The 20,535-nt window shown below is 44.5% G+C and overlaps 1 long non-coding RNA gene across 1 annotated transcript in view; it reads right to left on the reverse strand.

Annotated features, from left to right (window-relative positions):
* Window positions 1-20,527, reverse strand: part of LOC140894955 (uncharacterized) — a 228,234-nt gene extending 207,707 nt beyond the window's left edge. Inside the window, exon 1 of the long non-coding RNA XR_012154013.1 lies at window positions 19,618-20,527. This is a non-coding gene — a long non-coding RNA (uncharacterized lncRNA). The remainder of the gene's footprint in view (window positions 1-19,617) is intronic.
* Between the last annotated feature and the right edge of the window lie 8 nt (window positions 20,528-20,535).

A 20,535-nucleotide genomic window follows, 5' to 3' on the forward strand; every position in this document is an offset into this window, starting at 1 on the left:
ATGGAAAACTTGTCTTATGAAAGGAGACTTGAGGAGCTTGGCTTGTTTAGCCTAACTAAAAGAAGGTTGAGGGGAGATATGATTGCTCTCTATAAATATATCAGAGGGATAAATACCGGAGAGGGAGAGGAATTATTTAAGCTCAGTACCAATGTGGACACAAGAACAAATGGATATAAACTGGCCACCAGGAAATTTAGACTAGAAATTAGACGAAGCTTTTTAACCATCAGAGGAGCGAAGTTTTGGAATAGCCTTCCAAGGGAAGCAGTAGGGGCAAAAGATCTATCTGGCTTTAAGATTAAACTCGATAAGTTTATGGAGGAGATGGTATGATGAGATAACATGGTTTTGGTAATTAAATATTTGTGGTAAATAAGCCCAATGGCCTGTGATGGGATATTAGATGGGGTGGGATCTGAGTTACCCAGGAAAGAATTTTCTGTAGTATCTGGCTGATGAATCTTGCCCATATACTCAGGGTTTAGCTGATCGCCATATTTGGGGTCGGGAAGGAATTTTCCTCCAGGGCAGATAGGAAGAGGCCCTGGAGGTTTTTCGCCTTCCTCTGTAGCATGGGGCATGGGTCACTTGCTGGAGGATTCTCTGCCCCTTGAAGTCTTTAAACTACGATTTGAGGACTTCAATAGCACAGACATAGGTGTGAGGTTTTTTGCAGGAGTGGTGGGTGAAATTCTGTGGCCTGCGTTGTGCAGGAGGTCAGACTAGATGATCATAATGGTCTCCTCTGACCTAAATATCTATGAATCTATGAATTTTTCTGGCAGGTAGACTTTTTTTTTTTTTTTATGCAGCCATTTGAAATGTTGCATTAAGGCTTGGCGTAGAGGCAGTGTTTAGCATTGATTACCAGGCAGAGGGCAGGTGATGTGAGCAATATGTTACTTTATCACATTGCTTTGCAGTTCATCACATGGTTAGTATCTTCACATATATGTGCCACATAGACACACACATGCACTTTTTAATGATATATTATTTATATTAATTTAAATAAATCAATGCAGGTGCACATGTGTTTACTAGGAGATCAGCTGTGTGATTTGTCCAAGAGCACATCACAGGGAGATTGGTTCAGGAACAGATAGTTCTAAGATAGTAAGGATATTACAGTGGTATCTCTGATAATGTCAGAAGTCAACTTGGCATCCTCTCCAATGACTAAGATGCTGAATGTAGGGCTAGCACCTAAAATCCTGCTCTCTGTAATTGCACCATGGCTGGAAGAATAGGAAGTAGCAGTTGTAGCATATGTTTCTCTGAAGTGCTTACTGAAACTTCCATACAGGAAACTTCTTCCGTTGTATAAAGCTTGCAGGGCTGTTACAACAGTATGCTTTGTTGCTTTCCTGTTTTAAGACACTGTTCTCAACACAATGTTTTAAAGATATTCCCATCACGGTTTCCCAAAGATCAGGCTATAGATCTTAATGCATTTATATTGCATGAATACCAATTGAAAAAACTGCAGCCACAGCAGTCAGCAGGGCATAGTGTTACAGATCAGACTGAGTGCTTGCTGGAATGAACAAAAAAGGAGATTACAATAACCTTGTGCCTTTAAGACAACAAATACTAATTAACAGCTGACACTAACAAAGCACTTTCATTTTCTTCACCTCTGTCATCTGCTGCCAGTCCATCCCTATCATGTTTTTTTAATTACTTCATATTCTGCAATGGTGGCACCCATGACATTTATCTTAAACTTGTAAATCATTGGTGCTGTTACACAATAATATCAGAAAGAGTTGTTTTTAACCAAGGCTAAAAATTGTCTCCTGTATGTCTTTCACATAGAAAAATAATTTAAAATCTTGACATGAAGCAGGAACACATTTTTTGAGAAGGAAGAGAAAAATGTAGCATTGTATTGCTTTCATAATCATTTAAACTATCATATTCTCTCTTCTGTGTTCCTGCATGCACAACTGTCTATAAACATTAGTGAGAGTTACATGAGAATCAATGGGAAAACACAACCCTAATTTCCCAACATGCTGTTAATAGGTCCCCTTTGCCTTTGTTTTGGATTATCTGTGTTGGCCATAAATTATCTTAAAATGTCTATGGATTTTAAACCATAAAAATGTAGACAGGTACATATTTGCTGTTTGCAGTAGATATTTCTTAATCACTACAAAATTATGCTGCTTAAATCAATATGATTTTAAACTTAACAAGCAACACACTGGAAGCTATTACCTTGGTTTACTTATTTGACTAGCTTTCAAATAAAGATCACCAGCAGATATTGATACTTCAGACACTGCAAAGAGGGCAGATGAAGCAATAACTAACAGTTACAAGACAGGATATAAGTGGGTGTTAGGGAGTCACTTTAAAATGCATGTAAAGTACAAGCACTGAGATCTCAGAAACTATATCTGTATGATGGAGAGTTTGCAGTATTCCGCCCCTAACTGTGACCACCTACATAAGAGATTCTTTCAGTCCTGTAAAAAATGAAGGACAAATGAAAGGAACACAAGACAACTGTTTTGCATATGTATTAAACTCAGCTTGACTTGTTTTATCTAGAGGCACCAGCTGGAGGTGGCAGCAGAACCATGTGAAAATGAGGCCAGAAAAGGAAGAAGTTGGTTGGACTGTGTCACATGCATGCATGAGATATCAGATGCTCCCTACAAGAGATGAAAAAACACAGGACTCCATCCACTTCGAAAGAGCAAAACATTCAGCTCACAAATCACACCTTAAAGGCATCGAGACCAGAGGGAGAATTACTGATCATTGTGTACTGTTTCAGATTGGCAACACACACAGCTCAAAACCCTGCTCAAAACCGGATTTATAGTGTTTTGGTTTTTATTTTTTGTTTGTTTTTGTCTCAATTCCAGTACAAATAAGAATTACATAGTTTTCAAACACTGTGACTGATGTGCATTTCACACTGGTCTGAAATGTTATAGCAGTGACCACCACAAAAATGTTCCAGTTCATTTACTTCAGTTGTATTGCTACCCCTTCTGTGTTCACTTTCTGTAAATATTCTAGCTACTGATTTGGTTTTCAGGACCATTTGTCAAAAACAGCTACCAGTGCTGCAGAAAGCTCAAAGAAAACTGCTTTTCAAATTTGTAGTGGTGAGTATTTGCACTGGAAGCCTGATTCTAAGAGTCACACTCATACAATCAACCATCAGAAATACTGTATACCACAGGAACGTTGTCTAATTAAAGCAACTTGGATTTTGCATACTCTCAACAAAAGCTACAGATCAAGAATTATTTACAGATATTTTTAGGCAGATAATTTTGAATAATAAGTACATGTTATTTTCTCAAAATCTATAAACAATTCACATCTAGAGAGGTGAAATTCCTATAAGTAGAGTTGGCAGTATCATTTGTAATAGCACTCAGTGCTTTTAATGTAATATTTTAACAATACCTCACCCAAGAGTGCCGACCAATTCTGTTGGTTCAAAAGTGGGCCAGTTGAACAGCAGCCCTAATAGTCTTCTTTAGTACAATATCTTCCCATGTTCTTCTCCCCACCCTCCCCCTGTTTTCTGGTGCTCTGAATTTCAAGGTATGATTCTGCAAGATCTCAGCAGGCAGAAATCAATAGGTGTTGTATGCTCTCTGGGTTTATGGTCCTGGGCCTTCAGCAGTTCCTCTCTCCCACTGGCATCCTGCAATCTGCCCTAAGCAAGGGGCTGGGCATAGCTGTGCTGCCTCAGGAGCAGAACAGGAACCAGAGTGTGATTCAGAGCCACAGCTTAGAAGCTTTTTCCACCTCCACACCAGCTGGAACATTGTGGGGGTAGAGCCAACATTCTGCACACTTACGGTGAGTTACAGTCAGGCAGCAACTGCCCCCTCTCCTTCACACTCCCCTCTCATGATGCAAGTAACAAGAGGGCTCTTTTTGCCCCTTACTCCTCTTTGGAAAGCTTTACCATGGTTGGGATCTATTCATATGTCTGTCACATATATCACACTAACCCCACGTTCATGTTCCACTGCAACATTGTGCATCTCCACCGATACGCGTAACGAATGCTTGGACCGCTTCCCTAACTATTTCTCTCCTGACATATGTTTGCATAATGAAATTAAGTGGGTTTTTATACATATATACATAAAATATCCATTTCCACACATTTGGAAAATAAAATAATAAAGACCATCACAGAGGGTTTGTTGGAAGCACAACAGCCCAGATCCACAAGGTACTTAGTTGCCTAAATTCCAGTTTTGGGCACCACCGTGATTTTCAGAACTTCTGCTTGACTGCTGCCCAACTCTGTAGCCACCTAATCATACTTGGTGCCTACACTTTTGCTGTAAAAGTTCCCTAGGCACCTATTTTCCTGCCCTAGGGCATGCATGCTGCTGCCTCACTCTAGGAGTCTGCACTGCTATCTCCCATCTATGCCTTGTTGCAATCCATGAACCAGAGGAAGCCAGGTGGAGGAGCACCCATCTCACCTGAGGGGCCCTGTCTGGGAGATTTACTCAGAGGCCACCTACCATTCAAAATCTGGGGCATGTCCACCTTATAACTTTTACCCCAATGGTTACAGCACTCACCTGGGATGTGGGAGATGCAAGTTCAACGCCTCCTTCTGCCTGATGGGGAGAAAGGATCTGAATAGGGGTCTCCCACGCCTCAGGAGAGTGCTCTAACCACTGGGCTATGGGATATGCTGATGTGGGGCTCCCTCAAATTCTCCTGTTGAAGCTGCTCCACTCCTCTCATCAACATCTCTCATTGGCTAGCTTAGGCAGCTCCCCACCTAGCATGCTGGTTTTTGTGGATCACGTTTTTAGGCACCTGTCTCTTCCCGTTCATTGTAAAGGTACCTAACTCAGGCTTTGTGGACTTCTTTGTTGTAATTTTCCTGGTGCCTAAAAGTTAGGCATTGCAACACCTAAGTCTCTTTGTGGATCCAGGCCAACATTACAAGCCAGGAGTCGTAGGTCCAGGCATCTCTCTTCTCAAACTGTTAGCAGTTGGGCGTGCCACAGAAATTATACTCCAGTCCAGGTTCCAGCCTCAGTCTGCACTCATGTAATCACCAGTTAATTCCACTAAAGTAAGCGGAGTTGCCCTGTCTTTAGGAGAGGTGAAAGGTATGACATTATATGGCAGCTAGGCAGTAGCAGCAGGGGTCTTGTGTCATATTCTACTGTGTGGCTAAAGATTTCAGTTTAAATGCCGTATGTTCATGGGTTTGTGTCTTGCAAGCACCACCCTGGTGACACAGTGAACAACAACTGCAGCTCCTCTGGGTTCTACTTTGAAAGACTTTTTTTCTCTGAACAGGTGGAGGAACACCAAGAGGCCAGTCCTTAGACAGGTCTTAAACAGAAGTAGCACTACTGACAGCATAAGAAAGGCTCTGTTGCACGACTACACAATAGAGCCAAGCGCTTAGAAACCGTTTTTGGTTTCATGTAGCAGTCAGATTTTACAACCTCATCTTATTAGATGCAATAAAAGGGAGAGAGAGTTTTAATGATAAGTATTAAAATATAAAATTCAGCCACATTTAGTGCTGTGAAAATGAAGCCACCGCTCGTAGTCTAGAAATGACAGCCTTGCATTAAAAAGTGGCCCCAGACATGCAAAGACTCCAGGAAAACCTGGAGTAAAGACAGCAAAAAAATCGAAGTGCAGCTGCTCTTTTTACTGTTTAAATCATTATATATTAGCAACAAATCTTGTTGTTGGCCAACATTCAAAAAATGGCATATGGCCAATAAAAGGTTCGGTGGAGTTTTCCATCTGTCGCAAAAATCAGCCATGGCTCCAGCTCATCCAGTCAGTTCAGTGCCATAATTGTTTGTGTTCTGGATTTCTATCATTCACGCTAATGCAATCATTTGACCATACAATCTGCTAAGTATACGGGCTGTGCAAAAGTACTACATAATAGCATTTGTAAAATACGTGGGGAGAGTTTATAATACATGGAGCAAGATGGCTGATAACGCTAACAGTAGATGGAGCAAAGGAACAGAATGAATGGACTCTTGCCACATTAGATTATGCAAATGAAGGCATCCTAAAGAGTCCTCTAGACATGTAACAAACAAATAATAAGAAAAAACTTTGCACTGTGCTTTTGTTAAAATCAAAGCTAAATATATAACAGTTAGCAAAAGGCAATGTGGGTCTGCAGAGATTTCTTTTACCCACTTATTTATGACAGATACTGGGTAGAGATTTATTTTTTGGCTTTACTATTTCGCCTGCTTCAAAAGTAGGCAGATAACTGTTTGAAAGGTCGTCTGGTTTCACTATGGTTTGTAAAGACCTTGGTAACGTTTGCTAATTTATTTTATTTAACTTCTTAACACAGCAGTTCTCAATAGTTATCAGACAACTAGAGCAACAGGGAACTAAGGAGATGCATTGGCCTGCTAAACCCAGGGTTGTGAGTTCAATCCTTGAGGGGGCCATTTAGGGATCTGGGGCAAAAATTGGGGATTGGTCCTGCTTTGAGCAGGGGGTTGGACTAGATGACCTCCTGAGGTCCCTTCCAACCCTGAGATTCTATGATACTCATACTGATGTGCAAACACACACATGTCATGAAGGGCAGTGCTATGCTAGATTTGGATGTGGATTTTAAAGACATTATAATTCAAGGTGTTGAAAGTCAAATCTGGATTCAGCTCATTAATAAGATAAGGATCATTTGTAAAATCTAGATACAGATTAGGTTCAGATTTCAAGCAGCCCAGAATTATAAGGTGTTTTGGCCCAGGGCTAGGTAGGTGAATGGGCACATTTCTGTTTTCTCAACCGGCAGGAATAGGAGATGCCTTTTTTAAGTACAGTGCTTTATTTAAAAAAAGATTTTTAAACCATGCTGGCAGCAGAAAGCAGGAGAAGGGAAATTCTGTGTTGTGTGAGACCATGATGTTACCATTTCTCTTCCTAGATTCTGACTGCTCTGCACCTGTCATAAGTGCGCTGCCAGAGGCTGAGGTTTAGAGGTGCTGAGCCAGACTCATGGCTGGTTCCTAATATTTAGAATTTGTGAGAGTAAGCGTGAGCGGGGAAGGAATGGGGAATTGACAAAAGCATTTTCTCAACATTCCTTTGTGAATTGGTCCAAAGCTGGCACAAATTGACATCAATGAGCTGATTTGCATAGAAATGGGCTCATGACTCCAACAGATGACAACAGTTTACAAGAACAGATTTCTACCGCAAATGGGTCCTGTGCATAGTCTCCTTTTGCTCACTAACAAGGAAAGGGGGGGGGGCCCAAGGAGAAACCTTAGCATTTTTTTAAACTTAAAACCCTGTCTGAATTTCAAACTCTAAAAGCAGGCACTTGTTTAAAAAGATAGAGTGTTCAGCACCTCAGTGACAGAATTAGACTGAAAACTTTTCTAGGCAAGGACCTCATTCTCACACCTGCCCAAAGTTCCCAGCAGGCTGCTGTGATGTGCAAATAATCATCTATTTAGCTCCAGAGGAAGAATGTAGAGCCCATGGAACGAGCAGCCTTAATTTTCAAAGTATCAAAATTAAAATGTTCAGACATCCATTTAAGGTTCAGGGGTTTTTTAAGAGTATCTAGAGATTTGAAAGAACTTTTATGGATCAGCAGGCCTGCTCTGTGCAGAAAGATCAATCTTCTCTAAGCAGGACCTTGTTTCTGTTATTCATAGTTGGCTGTGGTACACTCTGCTTCATGTCGTAGCATATTAGAGACTGGTTTCCATTTTGCCTACAAGAGGCAAAAACGCCAAGCATCTCAATGGGAATGAAAGCCACTCTGCACCTCCCAATACTGGTCCTCATTTAACTATATTGCTATGCAGACCCATACTTGTGAGTAGTCCCATTTTGGATTTGCCCCAAGTCCCCCTGCTGCTAGTGCACACAGGAGTTTGACCCAAGCAAGGGGCCCTGCAATGAACCAGATTCATCCCTGCACTGCTACAAGTGGCAAGGCAGCTTCCACCTCTCCTATTCAGAGCTGGTGCAGCCCCTGGCACAGGTTGGAGAAATCCAGAGGGCTACCCTAAGTTGAACCCCTGCTGTAATAAAACACTATGAACCATTGCAGGAGAACAGAACTGGTCATCCACCCCAGCCTGCTTCCCACCCCAAGTCACCCTACCCCAGAACAGCCCCTGTACCGGGGCTCCTGTGGAGGCAGCTCATAGCAGCCAGATCCTGCTCTACACCAGGCTCCCTGTACAGGGTAGTATTCTTCAGCCTAGTTGACACAAAGGGACCACAGAACAGCACTCAATCGGGCTCAGCGTCAGCTTCCTGCCATAAGGGCATATACTGGGAGAAGAAAGGGGGGGAGGGAGAAGAGATTGAGTTTCCTTTCCTGCTTTTCAAACCCTGAAGCTCAGTGTTCTCGGACAGCAAGAGGGTGGAAGAGCATGCAGCCAGCCAGCCTGCCTGGTCAGCACCAAGCAGCAATGAAGGCCTCCACTCCCCGTATGATGCTATCATTTATAGGAACACATGGGTGGAGACACAGGGCAGACACAAGAATGGGGCAAATAGGGCAGACAAGGGAAACATAGGATGACATGGGGAAGCAAGGGTGGGAGGCAGAAGGGGGAGCCACTGAGGTAGGAGAAGATAAGAGGAGCCAGGGAGGTAAAAGGGAGAGCAGCATAGCTAGGGGCAAGCAGAGGGGGCTGTTAGAATGAGGAAACAGGAGAAAAGTGGAGCAAGTTTTTTCATACTAGCTGGGAGCCTGTGGCCATTGGAGGCTTTGCGTACACCCAGATGACTTTTAAGGTTTAATACCCTTTTTTCCTGTTGCCATTCTAGGAAGAAAATATTCTCAATCCCACCAGAATGTGCACAGAACGGTCCAGCAGTTGGAGACTTGGCTGCCATCAGATCCCCTACTTATCAGGAGAACTGCCTCTGGCAAACATTTTCACACGCTGGCACCCATGCAGGCCTTCTCAGTGTGCACTGATGGTTTTTATTAGTGTGAAGTTCACTGATAACTGGGGAGCATAGCTCCCAACCTGCCAGGGAATAAAGGTTTTAAATTAGAAACAGGCTGAATTTTCTGAAAAATGTACAAGGAAAAATAAATAATTGAAAAAGTTTTAAGTTATGTTGGCTTCAGCTTCCAATTTGTACCTACCATGGAAAATATTGCCCACCTGCCACTGAGCTGGATATCTCCCCAGCTCCAACACATGCACTGCCATGCCCAGTCTCTTGCAAGGAGATTTGTTTTCTTAACAGAGGTTAAGAAACAGAGAAACACAGTCCTTTTAACTCATTCCTTAGCCTCCAGCTGCAGAGCCACCCAGTCCAGGGGTCTCTGCCACTCCTGCTCCTGGCAGCTTCCCAGTTCCAGGCAGCTCTGCTCCATTCCTGGAGCAGCAGCCCTAGGGCTGCTTCTTTGAGCCCCTTACTCCACAGATCCACCCCAGGAGCTTGCTCCAGTCTAGTGTGGTTTTCCCATCCCAGGGTAGAACTAGTCTCACTTAATCTCCCTCAGCTGCTCACTAGCAGCCTTTGATAGGCCCAGCTGTGTAGTCCAGCCCTCTTTAATGGGCTGGACAAGGCTTCCCTGCTCTGCTCCAGAGAAGCTGGGCTGGCTTAGTTTATCCGCAGGGAAAAGCTACCCTGTGACATCAGTCTATCACCTCAGCCCCACTGTAATCATGATCACCCAAAGCAGACATACTATTACATGCTCTTATGTGATGTACACAGTGTAATCACTGACACAGGATGCAGCTAGATCTAGCAATGCATTCATGAAAGGCCTGATAAAACCTGAAATGTTGCTTTAGGAAATTCAAGTGGTATGTTCTAGCACAGTGGTTCTCAACCAGGGGTACACATACCCCCAAGGGTACGCATAGAAGTCTTCCAGGGGGTACATCAACTCATCTAGATATTTGCCTAGTTTTACAACAGGCTAAGTAAAAAGCACTAGCGAAGTCAGTACACTGAAACGTAAGTACAATATTTATATTGCAATTGATTTATTTTGTAATTATATGGTAAAACTACGAAAGCCAGCAATTTTTCAGTAATAGCGTGATATGACACTTTTGTACTTTTATGTCTGATTTTGTAAGCAAGTAGTTTTTAAGTGTGGTGAAACTTGTGGGCACGCAAGACAAATCAGACTCCTGAAAGGGGTACACAGTAGTCTGAAAGGTTGAGAACTACTCTTCTAGCATAAGTCTGCCTATACTACAATGACATTAGTTGTTTTAACATATACTTTTATAACCCCAATTTCACAATGAATCATTTACACTTTTAACATTTAAAAAAGTAATAAACAGCAACAAATGGCTACCAGTTTGTGGGAGCTACAGGGAAATTTGACATGTTTCAGAGTAACAGCCGTATTAGTCTGTATTCGCAAAAAGAAAAGGAGTACTTGTGGCACCTTAGAGACTAACCAATTTATTTGAGCATGAGCTTTCATGAGCTACAGCTCACTTCATCGGATGCATACTGTGGAAACTGCAGAAGACATTATATACACAGAAACCATGAAACAATACCTCCTCCCACCCCACTCTCCTGCTGGTAATAGCTTATCTAAAGTGATCATCAAGTTGGGCCATTTCCAGGACAAATCCAGGTTTTCTCACCCTCCGCCCCCCCCACACACACACAAACGCACTCTCCTGCTGGCAATAGCCCATCCAAAGTGACCACTCTCTTTAAAATGACAGGTTTCAGAGTAACAGCCGTGTTAGTCTGTATTCGCAAAAAGAAAAGGAGTACTTGTGGCACCTTAGAGACTAACCAATTTATTTGAGCATGAGCTTTCGTGAGCTACAGCTCACTTCATCGGATGCATACCGTGGAAATGCATATTTAAAATGTGTATGATAATCAAGTTGGGCCATTTCCAGCACAAATCCAGGTTTTCTCACCCCCCCCACTCCCCTCCAAAAACCACACACACAAACTCACTCTCCTGCTGGTAATAGCTTATCCAAAGTGACCACTCTCCTCACAATGTGTATGAAAATCAAGGTGGGCCATTTCCAGCACAAATCCAGGTTCTCTCACCCCCCCACCCCCACCCCTTTTTTTTTTTTTTTTTTTTTCAAAAAAACACACACACAAAAACTCACTCTCCTGCTGGTAATAGCTTATCCAAAGCGACCACTCTCCCTACAAATTTGAGTCTCAGATAAGGAATGTACCAAACAATAAAATATATTAGAGGGAAAAGGAAAGGGCTTGCATCAAAACAACAAAGTTCCATAGGGCTTACAAACATTTTATGCGCATGACATTTGCACTACCGAGTTTGTACAGTAATGGTTTATCATTGTTTCCTTGTTAGAAGCCAGGAACTGACTTTGGAAGACGTACGTAGGCCCGTCATTCTCACGGTGCCTCGTCGTTTCCAGAGGAAAAGCAGGCACCTGCACTTGTGTTTATCCTGGGCATTTTTTTGGATTTTATTTATACCAGCTCCTGTCCATGGTGTAAACTGGGAGAAGTCATTTGTCAGGATGGGTATTTTGTCGGATTCCAACCTATTTTCATAAATCCCAAATGAAGAGATATCTAGTCAAAAGGCATTTTTTGGCACAGAGCTATTTGTTTCAGAAAAATATTCAACCACTGTGCATTTTGGGGAGAAATCCAGTATTGCCAACCCCAGAGATTCACAAATTATGAGTCAGGCCCTCCAAAATCATGAGACTGGCTTTAAAATCATGAGGGTTTTTTTAATAATTAATTTTGGATCTTTGTATTTGCCTCTTGGTGCTGGAGCCTTTAGGGTTCATGTTCTCAAGCTTTTCTCCACAACCAGGAGGGCTAGAAATGTATTTTTTTTTAAATGAAAGCTGAGATTTTCATGTAATTACATATGTCTTCGAGCTGGACATTTAAGAAAAATGGCAAACATCCTGAGAATTGGCAACACTCAAATCCTTCATTATGAGGGAGAATATTAAAAAGATATCACCAGTGTATTAGGTTCCAGGAGGTGAGCCATGCAATATTGACAAGGAGGAATATTTTGTCAGACCATGGTGGCGTATTTATCTTTTAAACTAAGGATAATATAGTTACACTGAAGAGACTAATTTTAATTCTGAAATGCAGCAGAGTATCTATCTAGGTGCTTAGGCAGCCCTCATTACAATATTATCTGAGCACCTAAGGGTAACAGAGACTGAGAATTTATTCTGCGAAGGCTATTTTTAGAGACTAGTATTTTAAATAGATAATTACCCTAACCAGGAAAGGGATTATCTAAATAGCATGCATGAGCACACAACTGGGAGAGTGCAAACTGAATAGCTCGAGTCTCTCTAGCACTGACTCCTGCTGCAGCCACTTCACCTTTCCTCCTCAGCTTCTCCTTCTGTAAAAATGGAGATAATACTGCAGTGCTGTAAGGGTTCAGTTTTGAAGATGAAAACTGTTTGGTAAATGCTACACATTCTTTGGAAGTTTCTTGTTAAAACAATGCTGGATGAGAGTGTGGTTAGCTTATCACAATAGCATGACTCCAGGGAAGAGACTACATAAACATGAATGGGAGGAGCTGAACAGGCATTTAGGAGTCTGCAAAGTGCACAGTTTCCACTCTAGCTCCAATTTCAGGGGCCTAAAATATCAGTTAATCTTAGTTTTAATTTTAAAAGAATGTATCAATTTCTAGTTCTTTTGCTTGCAATAGAAACTGTGAAATTGTAAACTGAAAGAGAAACATTTATGATTTTCAGAGCCTACAGCCTTCAGCGGCACTTGAATCATGTTTGACATGACTTGAAACTGTGTCTCCGGCAAAAATGCTCTTGCCTGCACCGAGTCCAGCATCGCTCCGATTAACTCTATTCTCTGGGTCGGAGACAAGGTTGATTTGTTCATGTTGAGGAGGAGGCCCAGTCTCTCGAAAGCAGATCTGACAAACCAGACCTGAGACTCCACCTGCTCCCCGGTGTGCCCCCTGAGCAGCCAGTCACCGAGGTAGGGGTATACCTGCACCTGTCTCTTGCAGAGGAAGGCTGCTACGACTGACATGCACTCGGTGAACACTTGCGGGGCCGTTGAGAGACCGAATGGGAGGACCGTGAACCGATAGTGTTTGTGGTTGACCACAAACCTTAGAAATCACCTGTGCGCAGGCCAAATGGCTTTGTGAAAGTACACGTCTCATGTCGAGGGTGGCGTACCAGTCTCCTGGATCCAGGGAAGGGATAATCATGCTCAGGGAGACCATATGGAACTTCATCTTCACCATGAATTCGTTGAGTCCTCACAGGTCTAGAACAGGTCAGAGACCCGACTTCACCTTGGGGATTAGGAAATAGCGGGAGTAGAATCTCTTGCCCCTTAGCTCCTGAGGAACCTCTTCACCGCCCCTATGGCGAGGAGCGCCTGCACCTCCTGGATAAGGAGCTGCTTGTGAGACAGGTCCCTAAAGAGGGACAGGGAAGGGGGGTGGGAGGGAGGGAGGGCAGGAGCAGAATTGGACAGAATATCCCACTTCTACCGTGCGAAGAACCCAGCGGTCCGATGTTATTTGGGACCAAGCATGGTAGAAGTGGGATAGATGGTTCAGAAAACATTCAGGGAAGGATCCGCTGCTGAATGTGTTCTACATCTAACGTGTAGCTAACTATATGGTGCTGAATGTGTTCTACATCTAACACTTAGTTCCCTGAATGGCTTAGTGCATTAGATGTAGAAGGCTAGCACCTGCCAAACATCCAGAGAGTGCAGCCTCTGCTCGTGGTTACTGGCATGAGGCTTAGGAAAGAAAACAGGCAGGTATATTGTGACGCACTCTATACATAGAGTGTGAATATAATGTAACTAAAATATGCTTCATGCAAAAGGTCTCTTGTAAGGTATCATTACAAAGCTTATAATCTACTGAGTGCGGTCATTGTATTTGTATAAATGTATCACTCTTCTATCTGAAATTAGAAATATGAAATATAACTGAGGGCCTATTGTAGCTATGCAAAGTGTGGGCCATTAACAGTGGTTTGGAATCTTGATGGCTCCCATCAATCAGGACAATTGACTGTGGATGGCTCTGTTTGCAGGCAGGGCTTCCTGTGAGTCAGGCTGGCAGGAATGAAGGCTTGGGGTCTCACAGGACATGTGATCATGTCACCCGAACTGGAATCCATCTTCAACCTGGTGCTTTTCCACTGAGAAGCAGGGGTGGGAACCCAGAGGGACAAAGGATTCCCACCTTACGCAAAAAATATATAAGTGGGTGGAACAGAACAAGGAGAGAGCCATCATGAGGAATCCCCTAGCTACCACCTGAGCTGGAACAAGGGCTGTACCAGGGGAAAGGATTGTGCCCAGACTAGGAAGGTGTCCAGCTCCAGTCTGTGAAAGAAACTTATTGAAACATCTCTTTCTCTTAGGGTGAGATTTTATCTGTATTCAGTTTTTATTACTGTACTAGACTTAGACTGGCTTGTTTTATTTTATTTTGCTTGGTAGACCTAAATATCTATGAATCTATGAATTCACTTTGTTCTGTCTGTTACTACTTAGAACCACTTAAATGCTACTTTATTTAATAAAATCACTTTTTAACTTATTAATTAACCCAGAGTATGTATTAATACTTGGGGGCGGGGGCCAAACAGCTGTTCATATCTCTCTATCAGTGTTATAGAGGGCAAGCAATTTACAAGTTTACCCTGCATAAACTTTACACAGGGTAAAACAGATTTATTTGGGGTTTGGACCCCATTGGGAGTTGGGCATCTGAGTGTTAAAGACGGGGACACTTCCGTAAGCTTCCTTCAGTTAAGCCGACAGCTGTTAGGTGACGTGGTTCAGATCTGGGTCTGGGTTTGCAGCAGGCTAGAGGGTCTGGCTCAAACCAGGCAGGATGCTGGCATCCTAAGCTGGCAGGAAAGCAGGAGCAGAAGTAATCTTGGCACATCAGGTGGCAGCTCCCAGGGGGTTTCTGTGATCCAACCAGTCACATATATGTTTTGACTCGAATGAAAATGTCTCAGGAAGAAAGGCTGGGTGAGGCCTAAATTTCACTTTATCCTTGTGGAAAACCATGTAAAGTGGGTCAGAAGTGAGGGCCTTTAACACAGACACCCTCCTTGCTGAGGTAATGGCAACCAGAAAAGCTACCTGGCAAGATAGACAGAGAAGAGAGCAAGTTGCTAGCAGTTCAAATGAGGGGCCCATTACTTTGGAGAGGACCAAGTTAAGGTCCCACGTAAGAATTGGCTGTCTAATCTGTGGATGTAGCCGTTCCAGGCCCTTGAGGAAATGTCCCACCATGGGGTTGACAAATACAGAGCATCCAGATACACCTGGGTGGAAGGCCGAGATAGCAGCGAGGTGTACCTTGATGGATGATGCTGCCAGGCATTATTGTTTTAGGTGTAGGAGGTACTCTAGAATGAGTGGTATAGGCACCTGAAGTGAAAGTGTGTGACGCTGGGCACACTAGCAAGTGAACCTTTTCCACTTAGCTAGATAAGTTGCCCTGGTGGAGGTTTTCCTGCTGTCAAGTAGGACTTCCCTTCCAAGCACAGAAGTTCCATGGGGTTTAACCATGAAGCTTCCAAGCTGTGAGATGGGGGACTTGAGGTCTGGTTGGAGCAGGCGACCGAGGTCCTGAGTAGCAACGCAATCTGGGCATCCACTAACAGTTCAAAGAGCATGGCAGAACTTCCAGAGCCTGAGGGCTCCTCAATACAGGGGAGCGGGTTCCACCCTGCTTGCTGATGTTAAACATGGCAGTGGTGTTGTCCATCCTCACTGCCACGCACTGGCCTTGCAGCCGGGCCCAAAAAGTTTGGCATGCTACACATTCCGCCCTGAGCTCTTTGATGTTGATATGAAGGGAGAGCTTGTCCTGAGACCATAGGCCCTGCATTTCTAGATATCCCAAATGCACACCCCAACCCAGAGCTGACAAGTCCGTTACCAGGGACAAGGAGGGCTGGGGGCTGTTGAAGGGGACTTCTTCGCACACCTTCCAACGGTCGAGCCACCATTGACGGTTGTTCTGGTACTGTCATGACTTCGTCCAGGTTGTCGTGTTCCAACTGATAGGCCGATGCAAGCCACACGTGCAGGGGTCTGAGCCTCAGCCTGGCATGCAGGACCAACTAAGTGCAGGCTGCCATGTGGCCAAGGAGATGTAGACAACCCCTTGCAGTAGCGGTGTCTTGCCTCTGGTGGCGGCACCAAGGGGCGGAGCATTGCCGGTTTTCCACGGGACAGTGCCAAACGCTGTGGCATCAGAGGCTTGGCGTGAAGGGCCAGGGATCGTGGTGCCGTCATATCTATGAGGTCTCTCGCAGCCTCAAATGTGTCTGGGATGGAAGGCAGTTGCACCTTGGACACGGTGAGTCCAATTGCACCAGACACAACAGCCCTCCTTGCGGGACCGAAGTCAACAGTGCCGGCTCCAAAGTTTTCAGCACGGGGGCTCCTCCTTGAGACACGCCCCACTGGCCAGTTCCGAGGGGGTGGGACCCAAAGTCGAGGTTTCCAGTACCTTGTTTCATTGCTGCTTCTGCCCGAGAGAATGGGACCGGTGCTGAGTCGTCTCCGACTGTTTCCGCACCAGAGAGCAGTGGTGCAGCGGGTCTCGTCCAGAGTCCTTCTGCGGTGCCATTTCCATTACCGCTGCTGGGGCATTACACACCGATGCCAGGTCCTGCTGCGCCTGTGCTGATTGCGGTCTGTCAAGGTTCCTTCCCCACTCTGAACTCTAGGGTAAAGATGTGGGGACCTGCATGAAAGACCCCATAAGCTTATTCTTACCAGCTTAGGTTAAAAACTTCCCCAAGGTACAAACTTTGCCTTGTCCTTGAACAGTATGCTTCCACCACCAAGCGTTTTAAACAAAGAAAAGGGAAAGAGACCACTTGGAGACATCTTCCCTCAAAATATCCCCCCAAGCCCTACACCCCCTTTCCTGGGGAAGGTTTGATAATAATCCTCACCAATTGATACAGGTGAACACGGACCCAAACCCTTGGATCTTAAGAACAATGAAAAATCAATCAGGTTCTTAAAAGAAGGATTTTAATGAAAGAAAAGGTAAAAGAATCACCTCTGTAAAATCAGGATGGTAAATACCTTACAGGGTATTCAAAACATAGAGAATCCCTCCAGGCAAAACCTTACGTAACAAAAAGACACAAAAACAGGAATATACATTCTCTCCAGCACAGCTTATTTTACCAGCCATTAAACAAAAGAAAATCGAATGCATTTTCTAACTAGATTACTTACTAACTTAACAGGAGTTGGAAGGCTTGCGTTTCGGATCTGTTCCCGGCAAAAGCATCACACAGACAGACAGAACCCTTTGTTCCCCTCCCTGCAGATTTGACTTTGTCCCCTCATTGGTCATTTTGGGTCAGGTGCCAGCGAGGTTACCTTAGCTTCTTAACCCTTTACAGGTGAAAGGGTTTTGTCTCTGGCCAGGAGGGATTTTACAGCACTGTACGCAGAGAGGTGGTTACCCTTCCCTTTATATTTATGACACAGTCTAAGTGCCGCCTCCATAAGGAGCTGCTTCAGTCTAAAGTCCCACTCCTTTTTTCATTCTCAGGTGAAACTCTTTGCAAATCCTGCATTTATCTGCCTGATGCATTTCCCCCAGACACTTTAAGCAAGCGTCATGGGGGTCGCCCATTGGCATAGGCTTTTTGCAGGACTTGAAGGGTTTGGACCCCTGGGACTTAGGCATGCCCTGAGTCCCCAGGAAGAACACAGTTGGGTTGGAGGGGAACCCCCCACTCCCAACAGCAAACTATTAACACATCACTAATAACTAACTAAACTTACTAAGGAAGACAAACACTAATGTAGATAGAAGCTAGGGAAACGTGGAGAGCTTGCTGAGCAAGATGCCACAGTTACAACGACCGTCACTGGCAGCAAGAAAGAACTGAGGAAGTGCCGGGTCGGCAGGGTCATATATAGAGCACTATGGAGGCACCATTCCAAGGGGCTCCACAGCCAACCCGATGGGTGCAGCTAGGGGAAAAACTTTCCGACAACTGTGCACACGGCGCACATGCACCTAATTGGAATCGATATGAGCAATCACTCTAAGAAGAATTGCTGATCTGTTCCAGTTAGAGCATGCATTTCAATCAGAGCTGCAAATGTCATTTCAACCAATAAAAGACAAATACCATAAAAAAACAACCCTGAATTGAAAAGATCCTCTTTAAACACACTGGATACTAGAATGATGCATTACAGTATTAATTTAGTAATGGGTGGGCAATCTTTATGGAAGAGATCCAGGGGATGGTGCTAGAGACCTTGTGTAGGAAGACCCCCTTTATTGACCTACATAGAGGAAGCAGGAAATTAGATAATTTAAACAGTGACTAGAAAGAGCTCCAGAAAGTCCTCCTCTGTTTGTCTCTAGTAAAAGTGCACCCATAGTGAAAAACAGGAATCAGAAGAATATGGATTTAAGTTTCCTTATAGATAAATCTAGCAGGGCCAAGATGATTTCCCTCTCCACCCCCTGGTTTTCGCTCTTCCTGTCAGAGAAACAGGAGAAACAGTTTTCAGAGCAACAGCCAGGTTAGTCTGTATTCGCAAAAAGAAAAGGCGTACTTGTGGCATCTTAGAGACTAACAAATTTATTTGAGCATAAGCTTTCGTGAGCTACAGCTCACTTCATCGGATGCATTCAGTGGAAAATACAGTGGGGAGACTTATATACATAGAGAACATGAAACAATGGGTGTAACTATACACACTGTAATGAGAGTGATCACTTAAGGTGAGCTATTACCAGCAGGAGAGGGGGGGGGGGGGAGGGACCTTTTGTAGTGATAATCAAGGTGGGCCATTTCCAGCAGTTGACAAGAATGTCTGAGGAACAGTGTAAAGCTTTTGCCAAGATTTTCAAAATTAGCTAGTAATTTTGGGTTCCCAACTTGACACACCTTACAGTGGCTGATTTTCTGAAGGCACTGAGCACCCACCCTTTAAAAATGTCTCAGGTTAAGCACCCAAACCACTTTTGAAACCTTGGCCCTTATAATATTCTGGGAGAGAACAATCACACTGTTTTTAATATTGAGACAAAGAGGTGCTGGAGATTGATGCAGCTATTATGGCTGACTGAGCTGGTTCAGAATAGATTTTTTTTAATTGCCAGTCTCTACCCGGTCCTAATGACTTTTTGTAGACACAATCTTTTATTACAAAAAGGGGGAAAAAATCACCTTGCCGCACTTTTGCCATGGAGTTACTAAACCCCATCACATCTTGTACATACTGGATGGTGGTTGATCATGCATTAGCTAAAACAGCATGGGAATAAGGAACAATACACTTAAAGGATTAGGATGCAATGACGCAAAATAATGTTTTTCAATTGGCAAGAGAAATAAGACCAAATATCTAAATGTGCCTGAGCATTAGCCCTGCTCCTACAAAATGGCTAGTTACAATATTGGCACTTTACAATGTCATTTCACATAATTGGACAGTAAACATTTATGGAAACTAAGTTTAGAAATTGATTCAATAGAAACCTAACTCATAGCTTTTCCTTTGGAAAATAATAGTTTTGTGGGACCTACTAAAATACATTTTTAAGCAAGAAAGCTTTGTATTTAATCTTCAGTTACACACCTGATTTCAATGTTGAAACGTCATTGGACAAAGGGTTGGAAACAAGTTTGGGTTCCAGGCTCTGAAGCAGGGGCCTGTGCGCTTGATCTCACTGTGACTCTTGCTGAATAATTCACCTGACGGGTATAGAAGTCTTCTTCCCCACAAAGCTGGTACTGGCATCACCCAGCGTGGGAACTCTGGCACAACCCAACGGGACTAAGCGGAGGCTGTAGCAGTTGTGCAAGGAAGAGAGTCATATTCGAATGAGAGCAGCTTACACTAAATCTCCTTCCCATCCCAACATTTACACAGCCTCAGCAGCTTGCACCAGCGCAACACTGGTGGTGGCCAACATGTCACATGCTTTCTCCACAGTTGCAGAAACGAAGGGCAGTTGGTAATAACGGCTTACGCCTCCAGTCTGCAACTGGACAGAGCTTTGTACCTGGGTCCTGCCTGAGCACAGGGGCCCGGAAGCCGTTGGGATTTCCGCGCCTCCCCCAGAACTTCAGGGCTGCCTGTGGGCGGCTCTTGGTGCCTGGCGCCCTTCAGCGAGCGGGCTCGGCCCTGCGCCGGTGGGGGCAATTCCTGGGAGAAGCGGGGGGAGCTTGGCGATGGGGGCGGAGGGGAGCCCTAGCTATGGCTTGTATCTACCGCTGGCAGCGGCAGCCTGGGCTAAGGGGACTCCAGCCCGAGTCCTGGCTCCTTGCCGAACCGTGGGGCGAGGAGCAGCCACCCCGCGGGACTAGCGAGGCCCCGAAACTCAGCAGCACCCCAGGGTGGTGCGCCTCCCGCTCGGCCCCGGACAGGCAGCCTGAGGTCCGGGGCGCCAGCAGCCGGGAGAGCGAGCCCGGGTCCGGCGGCATCGGGCCGGAGCTGCAGCAGGAGGCGAGCGCCTCACCCCCTGCCTCCGCGCCGCTGCGCGCCCAGGGGAAG

Source organism: Lepidochelys kempii, chromosome 10, assembly GCF_965140265.1.
Source record: "Lepidochelys kempii isolate rLepKem1 chromosome 10, rLepKem1.hap2, whole genome shotgun sequence".
Taxonomy (NCBI): domain Eukaryota; kingdom Metazoa; phylum Chordata; order Testudines; family Cheloniidae; genus Lepidochelys; species Lepidochelys kempii.